Source organism: Morus notabilis, unplaced genomic scaffold (assembly GCF_000414095.1).
Source record: "Morus notabilis unplaced genomic scaffold, ASM41409v2 Scaffold266, whole genome shotgun sequence".
NCBI classification, from domain to species: Eukaryota; Viridiplantae; Streptophyta; class Magnoliopsida; order Rosales; family Moraceae; genus Morus; species Morus notabilis.
The window spans coordinates 57,121-76,862 of record NW_010358660.1 but is presented as its reverse complement, the minus strand read 5'-3'; the positions used below and the strand labels follow the sequence as shown (position 1 = coordinate 76,862).

General features: G+C 39.1%; 1 pseudogene; it reads right to left on the bottom strand.

The window, feature by feature from the left end:
* Positions 1–3,563: 3,563 nt before the first annotated feature.
* LOC21393577 overlaps positions 3,564–19,742 on the bottom strand; it is a 44,101-nt pseudogene continuing 27,922 nt past the window's right edge.

Below are 19,742 nucleotides of genomic sequence, written 5' to 3'. Positions count from 1 at the left end.
GATTTTGATTACATGCTTGTAGAAATCTAAACCAATCTTGTATTCTTTGATTAGTACCTTGAATCCAAGCAATGTTATCTCTAATTCTTTTAATATGACCTGACATTGATTTTAAACCGGACTTTACTATTAAATTAATTATATGACATGCACAACGTTGGTGGAAAATATCATTATTACTGAATAAACTTAAATCATTTTCAAAAAGTTCTATTGCTTTAGTATTCGCAGTTGCATTATCTAATGTTATGACCATTATTCTATCTCTTAAACTATATTCATCAATAACAGATAAAATTGTGTTATATATTAAATTGGCAGTATGTGATCCTATAACACATTTGAAACCTAAGATTCTCTTATCCAAATCAAAACCTTTATAATAATGTCCGGTTATAGCTAAATAATCCTTGTTGGCAACGGCGGACTAAATACCCGCCGTTAACGCAACACAACCACTAGTAGAGTGTAGAAGGTTGATTAATACTTCCTTTTATTGTTTATATAATTTTAATGCATCTTTCCTACGAGTAGTTCTAGAAAAAAATTGTGCATTAGGATTATGTACAATTTTAATATAACGTTGCCAATTTCTTTGTTCAGGAAAACTTAGTGGTTGATCTAATGTGGCTATTAATCGTGCCATTTCCATACGATCAACTTGTGGATTGTATTTCCACGTGCTTAGACCGCCGGTTTGGCAGTCAAACGATAATTGCGTTTGACGGAGATCAGCTCCGCCTCCTTACTTTTGAAGACGCTTTTCAGAGTGCCTTCTTAAGTGTGTAGTGCCGTGAATAGTGTTACCTTGTAATTTCTCACCACAATATTTACATTAAGCTACGTATTTAATGTTACCATTATTATCGACGTCCTCGAATGTGTTGAAGTGCTCCCAAACTGCTGAGGTGCGCTTGCATTTCTTCTTAGAACTTACAACACTTGCACTAGCACTACCGCTTGCCTCTCCTCCGCGGCCACTTGTGCCACCACCATTGCGTCCCCGACCTCTAGTACGTCCACCAGGGGTTGGATTTGCAGTTTCATCAGCAACTCTTTCCATAGTTTGCGATTCATGCGTTTGAAAAACATTAGGAAATTCCCCTTCTTCGATGTTGAATTGGGCATCAATGGGAATATCCCCACCATAACCAGAAGAAGCCATTATGAAAAATAAGAGAGATTGAGAGCGCTTTGAGAGAGCTTAAGAGAATCGAGATTCGAGAGAGATTTAAGCCAGATTAAGAGAGATTTGAGAGAGATTAAGAGAAATTGAGAAAGAATAGGAGTTTTGGGGTGAGGAAAATGGTTGGGGGGAGGGGGGGGATTTATAGGAAAATTTTTGGGTTGAAAAAAAAAAATTTTTCCCCAAAAATTCGGGTCCAACGGCTACAAATTTTTCGGACAGTTCGGGCAAAAATCGGGCAGGTCGGGCAACGGTACAAAATCTGACCGTTTGGTTCAAAAATTCGGGTTCGGGCAAAAAGACCCGTTTGTTCAAAATTCGGGCATATTTTCGGGCTAATGGTAACAAAAAAACGGGCATTTTTCGGGCAACGGGCAAAAATCGGGCAACGGTTACAAAAATTCGGGCAACGGTCACAGAAATTTGGGTAGTTCGGGCACAAATTCGGGTAGTTTTCGGGCAGCTTCAGGTATTGCCGGAAAATTCAAAAAAAATCCGGCGAACGGCGGGGGACGGCTTCTCCACGGCGGCGGGCTGTCGGGGGGATTAATATTTTCGGGCTACCCGAGCCCGTGCCCGAAGAAAACCGTGGTCGGACGGCGACAGTGGCCTGCCCGAAGTGCCTGAAAATTTTTGAGCATCGGGCATGCCCGCCACCCGAAAGTTCAGCACTGAATTAACTTATTCCTCCTTCCAACATCATGAGTCCATTGAGTTAAAGCTTCTTCTAAAGGTACCAAGTGTATTGACCCATAAATATATTTCTCAAAAGGAAGCTTGCAACATTATGCAAAAATTCCTTATTGCCACACATTCAGAAACAAACAATAAGAATGAGTGGCTGCAAGTATGACATTTGGATGTTTTTCTAGAAGCATTGGTTCTACACACGCTGGGCTATGTACAATAAGCGTGGAATCTACAATATACAGTGTTGAGTATAGATGTTAAAATAGTAAGAATTTATAATTTAGGGATATGGCATGCGGGTGTCTCAGGAGAAAAAAAAAACAACACTACTATTAATTTTTTTTATAATAAAATTCAATTACATAATTAAGTCTACTATAATGTCCTATCTTGTCATTTTATAAGAGGATATTTTATAGTAAGAAATATTAAATTAAAATGAAGTATAGAGAGTAAAAAAAATATGTAAATAGAACCACTCAATACAAAATTATCTTTTCATCGCGGTCAGAAACCCTTAAAATTAGAACACTTTGCATTCATGGCAACTATTTTTGTAAAAATTTCAATTACTATATGTGATTGAGATATGATTATCTTTGGGAAATTTCACAAAAATTTTGTTAATTTTAGTGTCATAGAATAAAACTATTAAAAATATCTAAGCAAAAATTAGCTAAATGACCTTTTTTACCACCTCTTTCATAAATGATCGCACTTTTTTTATTTTACAAAAATGACATTTTTGATTACAAGAGTTAATCAGTAATTGACCCAAAGTCAATCCGTTATTGACCTAAAGACAATCAGAGATTGACCTAAAGACAATCAGTTATTGACCCATAGTTAATCAATTATTGATCATAATTATTCAGTAATTGACCCACAATCAATCAATGATTAACCAACCGATCATTATAATTTTATCACTGGTTTATCGTTAATAAACATGTAATTTGTTAATTGAAATTAATTAGTTACTAATGGATTTTGATTAATTTTAACTAATATTGATTAATAATGAAGAATCATTGTGTTAGTCAGCAATAAACTAAAGTTTGTCATTAATAGACCGTTAAGTCAATCTTTGATTGTTATAAACAGCCAAGTTAATAAAAACTGTCATTTTTACCATTTAACAAAATTTTAATTATTAATGAAAAAAATCCTTGAAAAGAGATCATTTGTGCTGAAATCCCAAAATGAAAATTGAAGGGTAACTTTTTAAAATTAAAATTTTAGAGACGCAATACTTATAATTTAATGACTACGAGTGTTGATAACATTTTCTTTAATTAAAAACAGGTTTTATTTTTATTTGTATTTTATTTTGTTTCTGTAGTTTAGGATTTTCAATCTTTTGAGAGGACTTTTTAAGCTATGAAATTGTTTAAAACTAGGAGAGGAATTCGTTTACAAAGGGTTTCACAAACCTCAAAAATCAATCAAGAAAACTAACTAAAAAATTATTTTATTCAGATAAACATTTTACATGGGAACAGAGAAATCACTTTTACGACTTTGAACTTGAAAAATAGAGATTCCAAGTCCTCAATTACTTGTACTTTTGAGCAAATCAAGTTTGCAGTTATTTGAACTACTATGTGCCATTGCTTATTTGCAATACTTCTTGAACCAAACTCCAATATTAAGAAAACTCTCAAAGTCTGATTGAGGCCTGGAGAAAAAGAAAATTCACTATACTCCACAAACATTCATCAAAACATCGAATTACTTAATACTTTAGCTTTGGTAATCTTGACCTGTCAATTTCATGAATATCATCTGGAAACATAATGGTCTTGACATTTCCGCCCCTCTCCTTTAGCTCCTGAACGAAATGCAAATCGCAAACATGAAAATTAGTCGTATGATAGCATGATGCCAACAAATATAGAATGTAACAGTTTTGATTTGTGTTCAATTTCTTATACAAGATAAAAATAGCATGAAACTCACTGAAGTAGCATTCATATTTAGAAGGGGAACCCAATAACTCTTACTTGCAACCCTTCAACATTTTAAATTTTAAACTACCAGATTTTAAACTCATAATACTTTTTACATCAGATTCATATAAGCACCAAGGAAGTTATCTGTGCATTGAATTTGAACGTTTGAAATGGCTTTTGCTCCTTGTTAATGTGCTTCTATTAGAAAGCGTCGTCCATGACGGTACTAGACTAGCCTACAAAAGCCATACCTTCGAGAGATGGGAAATAGGAGACTTCTTGTACAAGGCAATCAGATCTTCTGCCGAAGGTGCTTCAGTGAAGCTGTTTTTACCTAGGCTTCCATAGGTCTCAAAATAAGCCCAATCAGGGATATCTGTTGTACCAACCATCAATGCAAGGTTACAAACAGGATTCCTCACTGCTGCTGCAGCAAACTTATCTGGTGCCTGCAACATTTCGGACGCAAAATGATCTGATGTTTAGCATAAATACTTGTCTGCTAGAGAAGACAGGTATAGGAAAAGAGAACTAAAGAGAAAATGAGAAGTGAAGCAAACAAAGGTAACAAGGCAGCTGGTCCACAAACAAATTTTGCGGCCCCGAAAAATTCAAGTCATCTAACATCTATGATCAGATCTCTGCTTGTTGAAGCATCAGTTAGTAGTCCAGAGCAATCATATTGTATAAAAAATCTGAGAATTGATACAATAATGAAAGAGAATAAAACTAAAACAGGTAAAAAACATGCAAGAAGAAGAGTCCGACATTTCGCCAGAATTACAGTACAACCAAACCATACAAGCAAATTATCAGGAGTTGGTTCATAGAAAAATCAATTTGGGCATTGAAATTTGAGCCACTTTTATCAGATGATGAGACTCCACAACAAAAAACTTCAGCAGTCCAGATGTTTCTTAACCATCATCCACCTGAAAAAGCATTACATAGACCAACCATATTTGACTCGTTGTACAGTAGGGGGCCTCCCAACATTATGCAAGTCAGAGAAATAATTGAAGGAGAAATGATATGAATAATTGTATATTGCCTGAATCTATAATAGCTCATGTACAATGTTTATATACACCACAAAGAAATCACTGAACCTATAGCCAGGCTCCAGGTGGCATAACAGAAAGTAAAGGAAATATTACAAAACCCAAGAGAATTACACATCACGACAAAGAATAACAAACTCCGGAAATATAGGAGAGGAAAACTCTCTACAGCAGAGGAAGAGAGATCTGCAACAAATCCTCATGACTAATTCTCATTGTTAAACATAATTAGAGCTAATGAAGAATTAGCGCTGCCTAACATCCCCCTGCAAGCTCAACATGGTTGAAGAGACAACACTGAGCTTGGATCTGAGCTTATAGAAGAATCCAGATGAGAGAGGCTTGGTAAGAATGTCTGCAATCTGTTTTAAAGCTGGTATGTGTTGTACTGCGAGTGTCTTAGCCAAGACCTTCTCACGGACAAAATACAAGTTAAGCTCTATGTGTTTCGTTTTCGAGTGCAAAATGGGATTTGCACTTAGTAAAACTATACTTAGATTGTCACACCAGACAATAGGGGGTCTAGTTTAAAGAATTCTCAACTCATGCAATAAGGATTGAACCTAGACAAGTTCAGAAGTGGTGGTTGCCAAACTTCTATACTCTGCTTCTGTACTTGAACGGGAAATGGTTGGCTGCTTCTTTGAACTCCATGAAATGGGACAAGCTCCAAGGAACAAGCAGTAACCGGCGGTTGACTTTCGATCATCAGGATCAGTAGCCCAATCAGCATCACAATAAGCATGCAACAAAAGATTTGAGGATCGAGGCAAATGAAGACCAAACTGAGCACTCCCTTGCAAGTACCGCAAGATCCTTTTCACGGCTCGCCAATGAGTTGTTAAAGGCTTTTGCATGAATTGGCACACTCTATTCACACTATAGGCGATATCAGGCCGAGTAACAGTCAAGTATTGGAGTGCCCCAAAAACACTTCTGTTAGTTTCCCAATCCATCCCAAAAGCTTAAGCTTTTAGGAGGTGGGCCAACAATAGTTTTATACTTTAACACTCCCCCTCACGTGTGGGCTGGACAATGGGCAATCCTGTGGGTAAATTAATTGGAAAGCGCAACATGTGAATATTTAAGCCCAAGATATATTGAAGTCCCAACACATTATGACAATTTAAATGGGGATAAATAGTGCAATTACGGGGGTTTGAACTCAGGACCTCTCGCTCTGATACCATGTTAGTTTACCAATCAATCTCAAAAGCTTAAGCTTTTAGGATATGGGCCAACAATAGTTTTATACTTTAACAACTTCTATATAATGTGGGATTTTCCAATGGATCTCCTTCCCGAGTTGAGAGTTTGAGGCCACCAATCATAGGAGTGGGCAGTGGTTTAGCTTCTACCATGTTGACCTTCTGAAGTAAGTCTTTAATGTATTTGTGTTGATGAAGAAGAAGACCACCTTGAATAGTATAAGAAACTTCAATACCTAAGAAGAAGGACAACCTCCCAAGATCCTTAAGAGAAAACCTGTGATTGAAAAGATGAATAAGCTTCTCAAGTTCAGAATTATCACTCCCTGTGATTAAGATATCATCCACATACACAAGACTAAAGATGGTGGAAGTAGTAGAAAACTTGAAGAACAAGGAGTTGTCTGCTCTAGAAGAGGAAAAACCAAGCTGCTCAAGTGAAAATTTTAGCTTATCAAACCAAGCATGTAGAGCTTGCTTAAGACTAAAGAATTGAATGAAGAATATAATTCTTTTCATTTACTTAGAATAGTATAGAGGTTGAATATATATACAAGGAGGCATGATTTGCTGCCTTATTCTAAGGAAATAACACTGATTTCTAGCCTAATCTGATTAAGAAAATATCAAGAAATATTTCCTGATTTTCTAGATTAACTAAATAAGGAAAGTTTGACCAATCAAGGCTAATTTACATCCTGTCACAGCTGGAGCAAGGCTATACAATCCAGAAAGTGATGTAGTCCAATCCGGATTTTCAACACTCCCCCTCAAACTGGGTAATATATGTTAATCATACCCAGTTTGATATTTAAATCCTCAAAGTTTGATCTTGGACGAGCTTTGGTTAGAATGTCGGCTATCTAGCATTTCGTTGGCGTGTTTTGCAGCAAAATTTCTCCATCTTCTATCTTCTCTTTGATGAAATGGAGGTCAATTTCCACATGCTTGGTCTTGTCATGATGAACTGGATTCTTGGCAATGCGTATTGTAGCTTGATTGTAACCGAACATTTGTAAAGGCTCTTCATATTGGATTCTAAGTTCCTTCAAGAGTCTCTTAAGCCACATGCCTCCACAAATTCCATATGCCATAGATCTGAACTCAGCTTCTGCACTGCTTCTTGAAACCACTGTTTGTTTCTCACTTCTCCAAGTGACAAGGTTTCCCCATATGAAGGTGCAATACCCTGATGTGGATCTTCGATCAGTAACTGAGCATGCCCAGTCTGCATCAGTAAAGATTTCTATTCTCCTATTTGTGTCTTCTTAGAGTACAAGCCTTTGCCAGGAGTCATCTTGAGATGCCTCAGAATTCGATAAACATCCGTCATATGCTCTTCCATGGGATTATTCATGAACTTGCTCACAACACTCACTGAAAAACCAATGTCATGCCTAGTGTGTGAGAGGTAGATGAGTTTCCCAATGAGTCTCTGATATCTTCCCTTGTCAACTGGTGTATCATTCTCCAATTTAGTGTTCGGATCCATAAGCGTATCTACAGGCTTGCATCCGAGTATTCCATCTTCTTTTAGGAGATCTAGGACATATTTTCACCGAGAGACCGATATTCCATCTTTTGTTCGAGCCACTTCCATTCCTAGGAAGTATTTGAGGGTTCCTAGGTCTTTGATCTCGAACTATTTTGAAAGGAAGTTCTTCAGTCTTTTCATTTCTTCTAAGAAATCTCCTGTACGGACAATGTCATCGACGTAGACAATGAAAATGGATGACTCACCTCTTCCTGATCACTTGATAAAAGGAGTATGATCCGCTTGACATTGTGCATACCCAAATCTCTTTACGGCCTTAGAAAATCGGTCAAACCAAGCTCGAGATGACTGTTTTAGTCCATACAATGACTTCTTGAGTTTGCAGACTTTATTATTTGTTGCTTGAGTTCTGAGACCAGGAGGAATCTCCATGTATACTTCTTCTTCGAGGTCACCATTGAGGAAGGCATTCTTGACATCAAGCTGGAATAGTGGCTAGTCTAGGTTAGCTGCAAGGGCTAGGAGAACTCTTACAGTGTTCAGTTTATCAACTGGGGCAAATGTTTCCTGGTAATCAATGCCATAAGATTGCATGCATCCCTTTGCAACTAGTCGGGCCTTGAATCATTCCACACTTCCATGTAACTTGTGTTTTATCGTGAATATCCATTTGCAGCCCATAGGTCATTTTCCTTGTGGCAAGTCAACTATCTCCCATGTATTGTTATTTTCTAAGGCCGGAAATTCTTCAATAATAGATGCCTTCCAATGTGGTATCTCAATGGCTTCATCAATGTTGTTGGGAACCTGTATCTTGTCAAGATTGGAGACAAAAGCATAATATTCTGGAGATAATCTTTTGTAAGACACGAAATTATAAACATGATGATTTGTGCAGGATCTCACTCATTTTCTTACGACAATAGGCCGATTATCATGAAGCTTGAGAATGGAAGAGTCAGGTTGGTAGTTACCTTGTGTTACTTATGAAGGACTTAGAGTTGGTTCTGACTCTTAGACTTGTTGAGGGAGTGCTTGTTGTTCTATCTCCTTTAGATGCCATTTCTTTATGGAATAAATACGGAGCTCACTATTTTTAGCAGGAGAATGGTGTGATAGAGATTTGTTTAGTAACTCTTGAGGTGGATTCTGAGAAAGGACTTCAACAGGAGACTCGAGAGACTAGGCGATTGGATTTGGATCAAGAACACGAAGGTCATAATAGGGTTGAGTTTCAATGATGTCCCAAAACTGATGTTCTTTTGACGCACTCTCCCTCTGAACGTTAGTTTTTGGGTAGTAGGGTTGTTCCTCAAGGAAGGTAACATCCATGAGTTATAGAATCTCCTTGTGATGAGTGAGTAACATTTATACCCTCTTTGATTTGGTGAGTCATTTGATTGCTCTAGGATCGAGTTTGCTTCGGTTATGAGGATAAACATGAACAAAGGCTAAGCAGCCAAACAGTTTGGGTGGAACGGTGGAAATGAGACGACTTTCTGGATAAGCTTTGAGAAGGACTTGACTCAGAGTTTAAAATTTTAGCACACGGGATGGCATTCTGTTGATACGGTAAGTTGCCGTAAGGACAACTTCTCCCCATAAGTGTTTTGGAACATGAGAAGTGAACATCAAGGGCCTAGCAACCTCAAGGAGATGCATATTCTTTCTCTCGGCTATCCTATTATGTTCATGAGTGTCGACAGAAGAACCCTGATGGCTAATGCCCTGGCTATTCAGATACTTTCCTAGAATAGTTTTGTAATATTCTTTTGCATTATCTGTCTTGAAAACTTGGATTTTTGTTTTGAATTGTGTTTGGATCATGGTGTTGAAATTTTTGAAGATTTGTTCTACTTCTAATTTTTCTTTCATGAGAAATATCCAGGTAATTCTTGTGTGATCATCAATAAAGGATACAAACCAACGTGTCTCGGTGGTATTTTTAATATTAGATGGTCCCCAAACATCACTATGAATCATAGAGAAAGGATGTGACATGTTATATGATCGACTAAGATAAGAATTACGAACATGCTTTGAAAGATGGCACACTTCACATTAAAAATTCTTGGATCTTTTATTTCTAAATAATAAAGGGAACAGTTTTTCAAGATAAAAGAAATTAGGATGTCCTAAACGATAGTGCCATAACACAATTTCACTATCCTTATTTGAAGAAATGAAAACACAACTATTGTGAGACTGACTTGAGAAGACTGCTTCGTGAGCTTATTTTTCTACAAAGTGATTGCCTTTGAGGAGATAAAGTCCCGAGCATGCCTCAGCACTGCCAATCATCTTCCCCGAATCCGAGTCTTGAAATTCACACATATTTTGGAAGAATTTAGCAACGCAATTCTTATCTCGGGTCAGTTTACTGATTGACAGTAGATTATAATCAAGATTCGGTACAAGTAAGACAGAATGAGGAGACAAAGTCTTAGAAATTGTAACCGAACCAAAGCCTGCAACTTTTGAAATGGAGCCATCTGCAATCTTAACTGAGTGATTTTCATTGCTAGGCATAAAATCAGTAAGGGATTTATCTCCCGTCATGTGGTCTGAAGCGCCCGAGTCAACAAGCGAATTATCATTTCTTTCCCTGCTAATAATTAAGGCTTCTGAGAAATTACCTTTTTGAGCAAGGGACCCTGTAGCAACAATGGAAGAGCCGGTGGATTGACTTATCATCTTTTGAAGAAGTTCAAGTTGTTCTTTGCTGAAGAGAACCGGTTCGGTGGTGCTATTCTCACTGGTTGAGGATGCAATACTGCCACGGCTTTCAGGTGTTGGGCATGAGGGTTTCCAATCAGTAGGTTTCCCGTGAATCTTCCAACAAGTATCCATGGTATGGCCCGTTTTCTGACAATGCTCACACCAGGACCTGCCTCTTCTCGCCTTGTTCTCTGTGTTATTCGGTTGAGGTCCACGCATAGCAAGGGCTGATCCTTCAGTGGCTGTGGATGTGGACAGATTGTTTACTGTTTCCAGCATCACTTTATTTTGGCTTTCTTCCCTTCTTACCTCCGAGAAGGCTTCTCTTAGACTTAGCATAGGTTTTGTGCCCAAAATTCTCCCACGGACTTCATCTAGATCCTTTTTAAGTCCTATTAGAAACTTAAACACTTGTTTTTTCTCAATGATCTGCATATACCGATTTCCATCATTCGGACTCTCCTAAGTAGACTCTTCAAACAAGTCTAATTGTTGCCAATAACGAGCAAGAGTATTATAGTATTGGATAACAGAAGTTTCACCTTGTTGGAGATCATGGAGAATGGTTTCCACATCAAATAGTTCGGAGGTGTTTTCGTTGCTGGAGTAGGTGTTTTTGGCAGCATCCCAAATTTCTTTGGCAGTACTATAGAGGAGAAAATTTTCTCTAATATCATTAATCATAGAGTTGATCAACCAAGACATTACCATGTTGTCCTCAGCCCTCCAAGACCGGTACTTAGGGTCTTTTTCTCCTGGTGAGGCCGATAGGCCTATGAGGTGGTCATCCTTCCCTTTCCCACGAATAAACATGAGAACGGACTATGACCACTGTAAATAGTTATGCCCATTCAGCTTGTGGCTTGTGATTGGTAGAATCCCATTGCTGTCCGCGCCTCCACTATTTCCTGCCACTAGATTTTTCTGATTGGAGGTGATTTCATAGGTGGAGCTTCCTTGGTATGCTGCCATGCCGTATTTGGCCATTGTATATGGGACTATAGGAGAGTTAATGGGAAAAACAGGGAGAGGCCGGGCTCTGATACCATAAAGAATTGAATGAAGAATATAATTCTTTTCATTTATTTAGAATAGTACAGAGGCTGAATATATATACAAGAAGGAGGCATGATTTGCTGCCTTATTCTAATGAAATAACACTGATTTCTAGCCTAATTTGATTAAGAAAATATCAGGAAATATTTCATGATTTCTTAAATTAACTAAATAAGGAAAGTTTGACAAATTAAGGCTAATCTACAGCCTGTCACAGCTGGAGCAAGGCTGTACAATCCATAAAATGATGCAGTCCAATCCGGATCTTCAACAAAGACCATATAAAGGCTTGTTTAATTTGCAAACAAGTGAACCTTGGGGAGAATGCTGCTCATATCCAGGAGGCTGCTCCATATAAACTGTTTCTTATAAAAACCCATTAAGAAATGCATTATTGACATCTAATTGCTTCAAGGACCAACCCCTAGTCAAGGCAATAGTCAACACCACCCGAATAGTAACTGGCTTCACAACCGGACTAAATGTTTCTGAAAAATCAAAACCTGCAGTTTGAGAATATCCTTTCGCCACAAACCTTGCTTTGTATCGAGACATAGAACCATCAGGATTACGTTTGACTTTGTAAACCCACTTGCATCCAACAATAGGTCTATCATGGGGTTTGGAAATGAGAGACCATGATGCAACACACGTTTAGTAACTTTCCCATTCTTATTATTAGTTTCCTATTTTGTTATTTTCTACAATTACTTTCTAAGTTTCCTGATTGTGTTCTAAGTTAGTTTCCTATTCTTAGTGTTATGCATTCTATTTAAGTCTTTGACTTGTGTTCAAAACAAAACATTACAATTGAATAATATTTCAAAATTTTCATTCAATTCCGCTACAACTTGTGTTCTTAATTGTTCGTTTCAAACAACTACTCCACTGCACCAAAATTGGTATCAGAGAAGGATTTTCACCTCAATCTGATGGCTGAAAACGGTTCCAGTGGACAATGGACCACCGACAACGAACCGTGGTTCACAAATATCGAGCAACGGCTTGACGGGATCAACGAAACTCTTCGTAATTTAACACAGATGATAGCTGCGTTGACTACACAAGGGAGACGCGAACCCATAGACTAACGACCCGACCTGTGAGACGACCAGCAAGAGGGAGACGACTTCGACTCCAACGAAGGCGAGGCGGACGGCGACCGGCAACCTCTAAACACGCAGATCTGGTCGTGCGACACCCTGGGGGGACAGAACGGGTGAATCTGCCTCTTAGGGCACTCCAACCTGTCAACCCAGCCCTGGGTGGTCAATGGCCGATCGCGGATGACCCAGTCCTAGGTGGTCGACGACCAAACATGGACAGGAACGCCGTAATTCGCACAGGTCAGGGCGTAAATTGTTATTTTCACGAGCCCCCTCTTCTGTGGGTCTACGAACAATGGCGGTGGCGTGAAGACAGACTCCGGCGGGGTCCTCCGACGGTCAGCGGTGACGAATTTGAGCCTAGAAATGTTTTTCCAGGTGTGGGTACGAGAAATTTAGGGCGAAATCAACATGGGCTTTACCCACCTTTCAAGTTCAAGACAATTATCGCCTCCAACAGCCATGAAATCCTCCCCATAGACAGCCACGGGGGTTGGATTATTCCTCTGGTGAAGATGACGATTTTCGTTTCTGTGGAAGAATGTGTTTTACACGTGTATAGACTAAATTAGATAAGTTTGAATATAATAGTTAGTTTCCCTAGAATTAGGTTGATTTGGTTAGTTTCTTTTTTTAGTGTGATATCCCACATATTAAGGGATGTGATTGCCGTTTCTATAGGCTAGGGCTCCTGTATATAAACCGGTTGTAATTGTCATGTAATATACAATTCCTTCAATTTTTCCTCTCAAATTTCCACATGGTATCAGAGCCTAGGCTCTTTTTTCTGGGAACGGAAACCCTAGCCTTCATCGCAGGGTTCTCTTTTCTTTTTCTGTCCTGTTGCTGAGGAGTTTTCTGAAACTACAGAATTGTACTGAATTGTACGGAACTGTACGGAAACTGCCCCTTGCTACCTGTCCTGCCGCCACTGCTGCCAAGAAGCTTTCGTAAGAGAGTGCCTGAATTGTATCAGCCTTCATCGCTGATATTTTACTTGACTCAACCGGCCTTAATTGCCTTGGGACTACTTGGTTTGATTGAGGATGTCGGAGGTGGCAGAAACAACAGCTACGATACAGTCGGAGGATGCAGAAATCGTTAGGCCTCAAGCCGGGAAATTACAGAACATTCATGCCGCATATAGGCTGAACGGAAAAAACTATCTTAAATGGTCCCAACTTGTCTGGACTGTGCTGAAAGGGAAAGGAAAAATCAGCCACATCTTAAGGACCAGGCCAAAATCGGAAGATCCACGATTTGGAGCGTGGGATGAGGAGGATTCGATGATCATGACATGGCTATGGAACTCCATGAATCTGGATTTTAGCGATACATGTATGTTCTTGGCCACTACCAAGGATGTATGGGATGCAATTCAAGAAACGTACTCCAAGGCAAAGGATGCTGCCCAAGTCTACGAAGTCAAAGTTAAGATGATCACTGCAAAACAAGGAGATAGGATTGTCACTGAATATGCCAACCAAATGAAGGCTCTGTGGCAAGAACTTGATCATTATAGGGTGATTAAGACCAATTGTCACGATGATGCAGTAATTTTGAAGGAGTTTATTTGAACAAGATAGAGTTTATGATTTCCTTGTTGGACTCAATCCAAAATTTGATTTAGTTAGAATTCAGATCCTTGGCAAACAGGAAGTTCCAAGTTTCACTAAAGTGGCACTCATCCGAGGAGAAGAAAGTAGAAGGGAATTGATGCTTGAACCAAAGGGGGCTGACAGTTCGGCTTTAGTTGCTAGTAACAGTAATAAGACAGCCACAAATGCAGAAAAAATGCCGGCGGTCGAGAATGGGAGGATCAGCCAGCTAAAGGCCCAAAACCGTGACTACAAAGGCACTCTATGGTGTACCTACTGCAAGAAGGCACGTCATACTCGTGAGCGGTGTTGGAAATTGCATGGAAAACCACCAAGCCACAAGTGGCGACAAAAAGGAGAGCAACTGAGGAACAATGGACGAGCCCAGATTGTAGCAGTGCAGCCGCACGAAAGGACATCATAAGAGATGGGAAATCTCAGCCAAGAAGAAATTGAGAGGGTGAGATCACTTATTGACAATCTTGAAAAGCCATCAGGTACTTATTCACTGGCGTATTCAAGTAAACTTCCCTTCTCTATTGGATTAAATGTCTCAGATATAGCCTTTACCAGCTCCTGGATTATTGACTCGGGAGCTACCGACCATATGACCCATTCATCAAAAAAAATTTCCTCATGTACCCTGTGTCCAAGTAATAGGAATATAGTCACAGCCGATGAATCATTAACTACTGTGGCAAGCATAGGTGATGTCAAGATAAGCCCGTCACTGTTGTTAAAAAATGTTCTTCACAACCTTAGGCTAACCACAAATCTTGTTTCCATCCAAAAGCTCACTAAAGATTTGCACTGTAAAGTGGTTTTTAATCATAGTTATTGTGTATTTCAGGACAAGGATTTGGGGAGGACGATTGGACATGCTAAAGAATAGGATGGGCTCTACTATCTTGAAACACCAAGTCAATCCAACACTACCAAGGGCATAACATCTCATTCGCCTGTCTCAGAGTCTTTTTCATCCAATAAAGAAATAGTCTGGCTTCATCATTGCAGACTTGGACATCCATCATTTAGGATTATTAAACTTTTGTTTCCTTCTTTATTTAAGGGTCTAGAGGTTGAACATTTTCATTGTGAAGTGTGTGAACTTGCTAAACACAAACGTGTTTCTTTTCCAATCAGTCTAAAAGAAGTTCCATTCCTTTTGATCTTATTCACAGTGATATTTGGGGCCCTTCCACTATTTCCAATGTAAATAGAGCTAAATGGTTTATGTCATTCATTGATGATTGTACTCGAGTTACCTGGATCTTTTTGCTTAAACAGAAATCCAATGTCAGCACTGTTCTTCCAAATTTTTGTTCTATGATAAAGACTCAATTTGGGGTCAATATCAAAAGATTTAGGTCGGATAATGCTAAGGACTATTTCAATCAAGTCTTAACTCCATACTTTCAGAAAGCAAGAATAGTACATGAGTCCTCTTGTGTGAGCACTCCATAACAAAATGGAGTAGCAGAACAGAAAAATGGTCATCTCCTCGATTCAACAAAATCATTCTTGTTTCAAAAAAATGTACCTAAATCTTTTTGGGGAGAAGCAGTTCTTACAGCCGCCCATATCATAAATCGTTTGCATTCTAGAGTCCTAGGATTTAAAATTCCAATGGATGTCCTTTCCAAGTTCTATCCAAACCTACAGACCACAAATAATCTTGTTCCTCGCATATTTGGGTGTGTGGCATTTGTTCATGTTCATAGTCAGAACCGGGGAAAATTAGATCCAAGGGCATTAAAATGTGTGTTTGTGGGATATTCTTCAACTCAAAAGGGGTATAAGTGCTATCATTCCCCATCAAAAAGGTTCTATGTCTCAGCTGATGTGACCTTCCATGAACAAGAATCCTATTTCATTGTTCCTTATCTTCAGGGGGAGAATTCAGTAATGGAAGATAAGGATAAGGCAGATTTTTTACTTCTTGATCTGCCATCTTCACCACTTCCTGTGTCAAGACAACCTTGTCCCATGGATGTTTCTACCGAGCCTACTGAAAATGTTCCTACCATCAAGCCCACTGAAAATCCAAATCCTGAGCCTCCTGTAAGCCCACCTACAAATTGGGCCCTTGATAGTGTGAGATTTGGCAAAGGCAAAGTGTTCTCGAGAAGGAAGAAGGTTGTCGTTGAATCTGTGCAAGTCCAAGACTCCAACCTAAATCCTGAGAATGAGGTAACAATTTCTAATCCTTTTTTTCAATCTGAATCTGAGATAAACAAAGATGACCAGGACCTCCCTATTGCTATCAAGAAAGGAGTTAGGGAATGCACAAACCGACCCCTATACCCTCTTGCACATTTCCTGTCCTTTAAACACTTTTCACCATCTCATAGAGCCTTCCTTGTCAGCTTAAACACCATTGCCATCCCTGCCAATTTATCCAAGGCTTTCACCAATGAAAAATGGAAGCAAGCCATGAATGTGGAGATGGAGGCATTGGAGAAGAACAAAACTTGGGAGTTGGTGAAGTTAGGGTGTAAATGGGTTTACACAGTAAAATATAGAGCAGATGGATCAATAGAAAGATACAAGGCTAGGTTGGTGGCCAAGGGTTACACTCAAACCTATAGGATTGATTATCAAGAAACGTTTGCTCCGGTTGCAAACATGAACACTGTTAGAGTTTTATTGTCACTAGCAACTAATGGTGATTGGCATTTGCAGCAGTTTGATGTCAAGAATGCATTTTTGCATGGAGCAGTAGAGGAGGAAATTTATATCGAAGTTCCACCGGTTTATAATAAAGGGTTGATTGCTGGTACAGTATGTAAACTAAAAATGTCCTTGTATGGACTTAAGCAATCACCGCGAGCCTGGTTTGGGAGGTTTGCTAGAGTAATGACAGTTATAGGATATAGGAGATCACACTTTGTTCATTAAACACTCACCTTCAGGTAAAGTTACAGCCTTATTGGTGTATGTTGATGACCTAATTGTGACTGGTGATGATGATAGGGAGAGACAACTTCTAAGTCAATGTTTAGCTAAGGAATTTGAGATCAAGACGTTAGGAAGATTGAAGTATTTCCTTAGGATTGAGGTGGCTCATTCTAAGCAAGGCATTTTCATCTCTCAACAGAAGTATGTTACAGATCTACTCAAAGAAACTGGCAAGACAGCATGCAAACTAGTGAGTACTCCAATAGAACTGAATCTCAAGCTTAGAGAGGCAGAAAAAGATGCTATGGTGGATAGAGAGATGTATCAACGGTTGGTGGGGAGACTCATTTATTTTTCTCACACTCGGCTAGATATAGCATAAGCGGTGAGTGTGATCAGTTAGTTCATGCACAATCCAATGGAAGTTCATCTGCAAGTGGTATACAGAGTTTTACAATATCTTAAAGGGACACCAGGTAGAGCCATCCTTTTTAAGAGGAATGGAGGGTTAGTTCTTGAGGCATACACAGATGTTGACCATGCTGGGTTAGTTGTTGACAGAAGATCAACTTCAGGTTATTGCACCTTCCTTGGTGGAAACCTGGTGACATGGAGGAGTAAGAAACACAATGTGGTAGCACGGTCTAGTGCTGAGGCAGAGTACCGAGCAATGGCTCAGAGTGTGTGTGAACTACTATGGTTGAAGATTGTTCTAGAGGATTTGAAGATTACGTGGGACGGCTTTATGAAACTTTATTGTGATAACAAATCTGCAATCAGCATAGCTCACAACCCGGTGCAACATGATCGAACGAAGCACATCGAGATAACATACACTTCATCAAAGAAAAGTTGGATAGTGGACTGATTTGTACACCTTATGTATCTACACATGGCCAACTTGCTGATATACTCACCAAGGGGTTAAGTAGTTCAGTGTTTGAGAGTTTTGTAGCCAAGTTGGGAATGGTGAATACCTATTCACTAGCTTGAGGGGGAGTGTGGAAGAATGTGTTTTACACGTGTATAGATTAAATTAGGAAAGTTTGAATATAATAGTTAGTTTCTCCAGAATTAGGTTGATTTGGTTAGTTTCCTTTTTTAGTGTGATATCCCACATATTATGGGATGTGATTGCCGTTTTTATAGGCTAGGGCTCCTGTATATAAACCGGTTGTAATTGTCATGTAATATACAATTTCTTTAATTTTTCTTCTCAAATTTCCACAGTTTCAACTACTAGGCTAATGATCGGCGTCAAAATACCCAAGAATTTAAGATGATGATGGATTTGCCAAATTTTGACGGTCGATTGAATATTGAAGATTTCCTTGATTGGATTCATACCGTCAAAAATTTTTTCGATTATTTGAATATCTCAGAATAAAATCAAGTGAAGCTCATGGCGTACAAGTTGAAGGTGGTGCTTCTGCTTAGTGGGAACAACTCCAATCCAACGGACAACGACATGGAAAACAACGTGTTCATATCTGGCTGAAGATGAAACAGTTGTTACAACGGTGATTTTTACCTCCACATTATGAGTAATTTTTATACCAACAATATTAAAATTGTCGGCAAGGTAATCGTGCTATGAACGAGTACACGGAGGAGTTTCATCGTTTAAATGCTCACGTCAATTTATCAGAAATGGAGGATCAATTAATTGCCCGATATATTGGAGGCTTAACGCTGGTTTTTCTAGATCGCTTGGCTCTACAAGATGTTTGGACCATGCCAGACGCAGTTAATTTAGCGATGAAGGTGGAAACTCATATCAATAGGTCTACAGCGCATCCTCAAAGTAATTTTAGACGTCCAATTCAAGAGGGAGTTTCCGCTCCCAAGGGGTCAACATCTTTGGCCAGCAGCGATTACACTAGTAAAGACGTCCCACTGACTCGAAATTCAATACAGAACCAAAGCGGGACTTCAACCCCTACTCGTCCTAACACCCAAGGCAGAAACCAGTAGCAACCACAAGTCAATAATGACCCTTATGCGCGACCTAACCTTGGTAAATGCTTCCGATGCAACCAGCCAGGTCATCTTTCCAACAATTGCCCGAATAGGCAAACTGTTAATTTTGCAGAAGACGGTAGTAATGAAGAGGCACAAAAGCTTAGGGAAGATATCTATGAGGATGTTCAGATTGAAGAAGGAGATGTGGGAGAAGGAGTGGCCTGCATTGTCCAACAACTTTTGCTTGCTCAAGAAAGGCTAGATGATTCTCAACACCACAAAATATTCCGAACTAGGTGTACTATTCAGAATAAAGTATGCAATGTGATTATTGACAATGGCAGTAGCGAGAACGTGGTTTCCAAAGCTTTGGTGAAAGCCTTAAACCTGAAGACTGAAAAACATCCCTCTCCATACAAGATAGCATGGATTAAAAAAAGGGCCAAAAGTTCAAGTGCTAGAAACTTGCAAAGTTCCTCTGTCAATTGGAAAGTACTACAACGATGAAATTGTCTGTGATGTGGTGGATATGGACGCTTGTCATATTTTATTGGGACGACCATGGCACAATGATGTTGATGCTACTTATAAGGACCGAGATAATACCTTTGTCTTTTGGTGGTTTGATAAGAAGATCATTTTGGTACCACAGTCTCAGACACAGGAATCTAATCCTATTACCAAAGACGATAAGCCGTTTTTTACTACTATCACGGGTCCATAACTTTTTAAGCATGTCAAAGGACCGAGTTTTGTGGTAGCATTGGTTGTTAAAGGTCATTTTGAAGCCACTGTCAAAATTCTGATCAGAG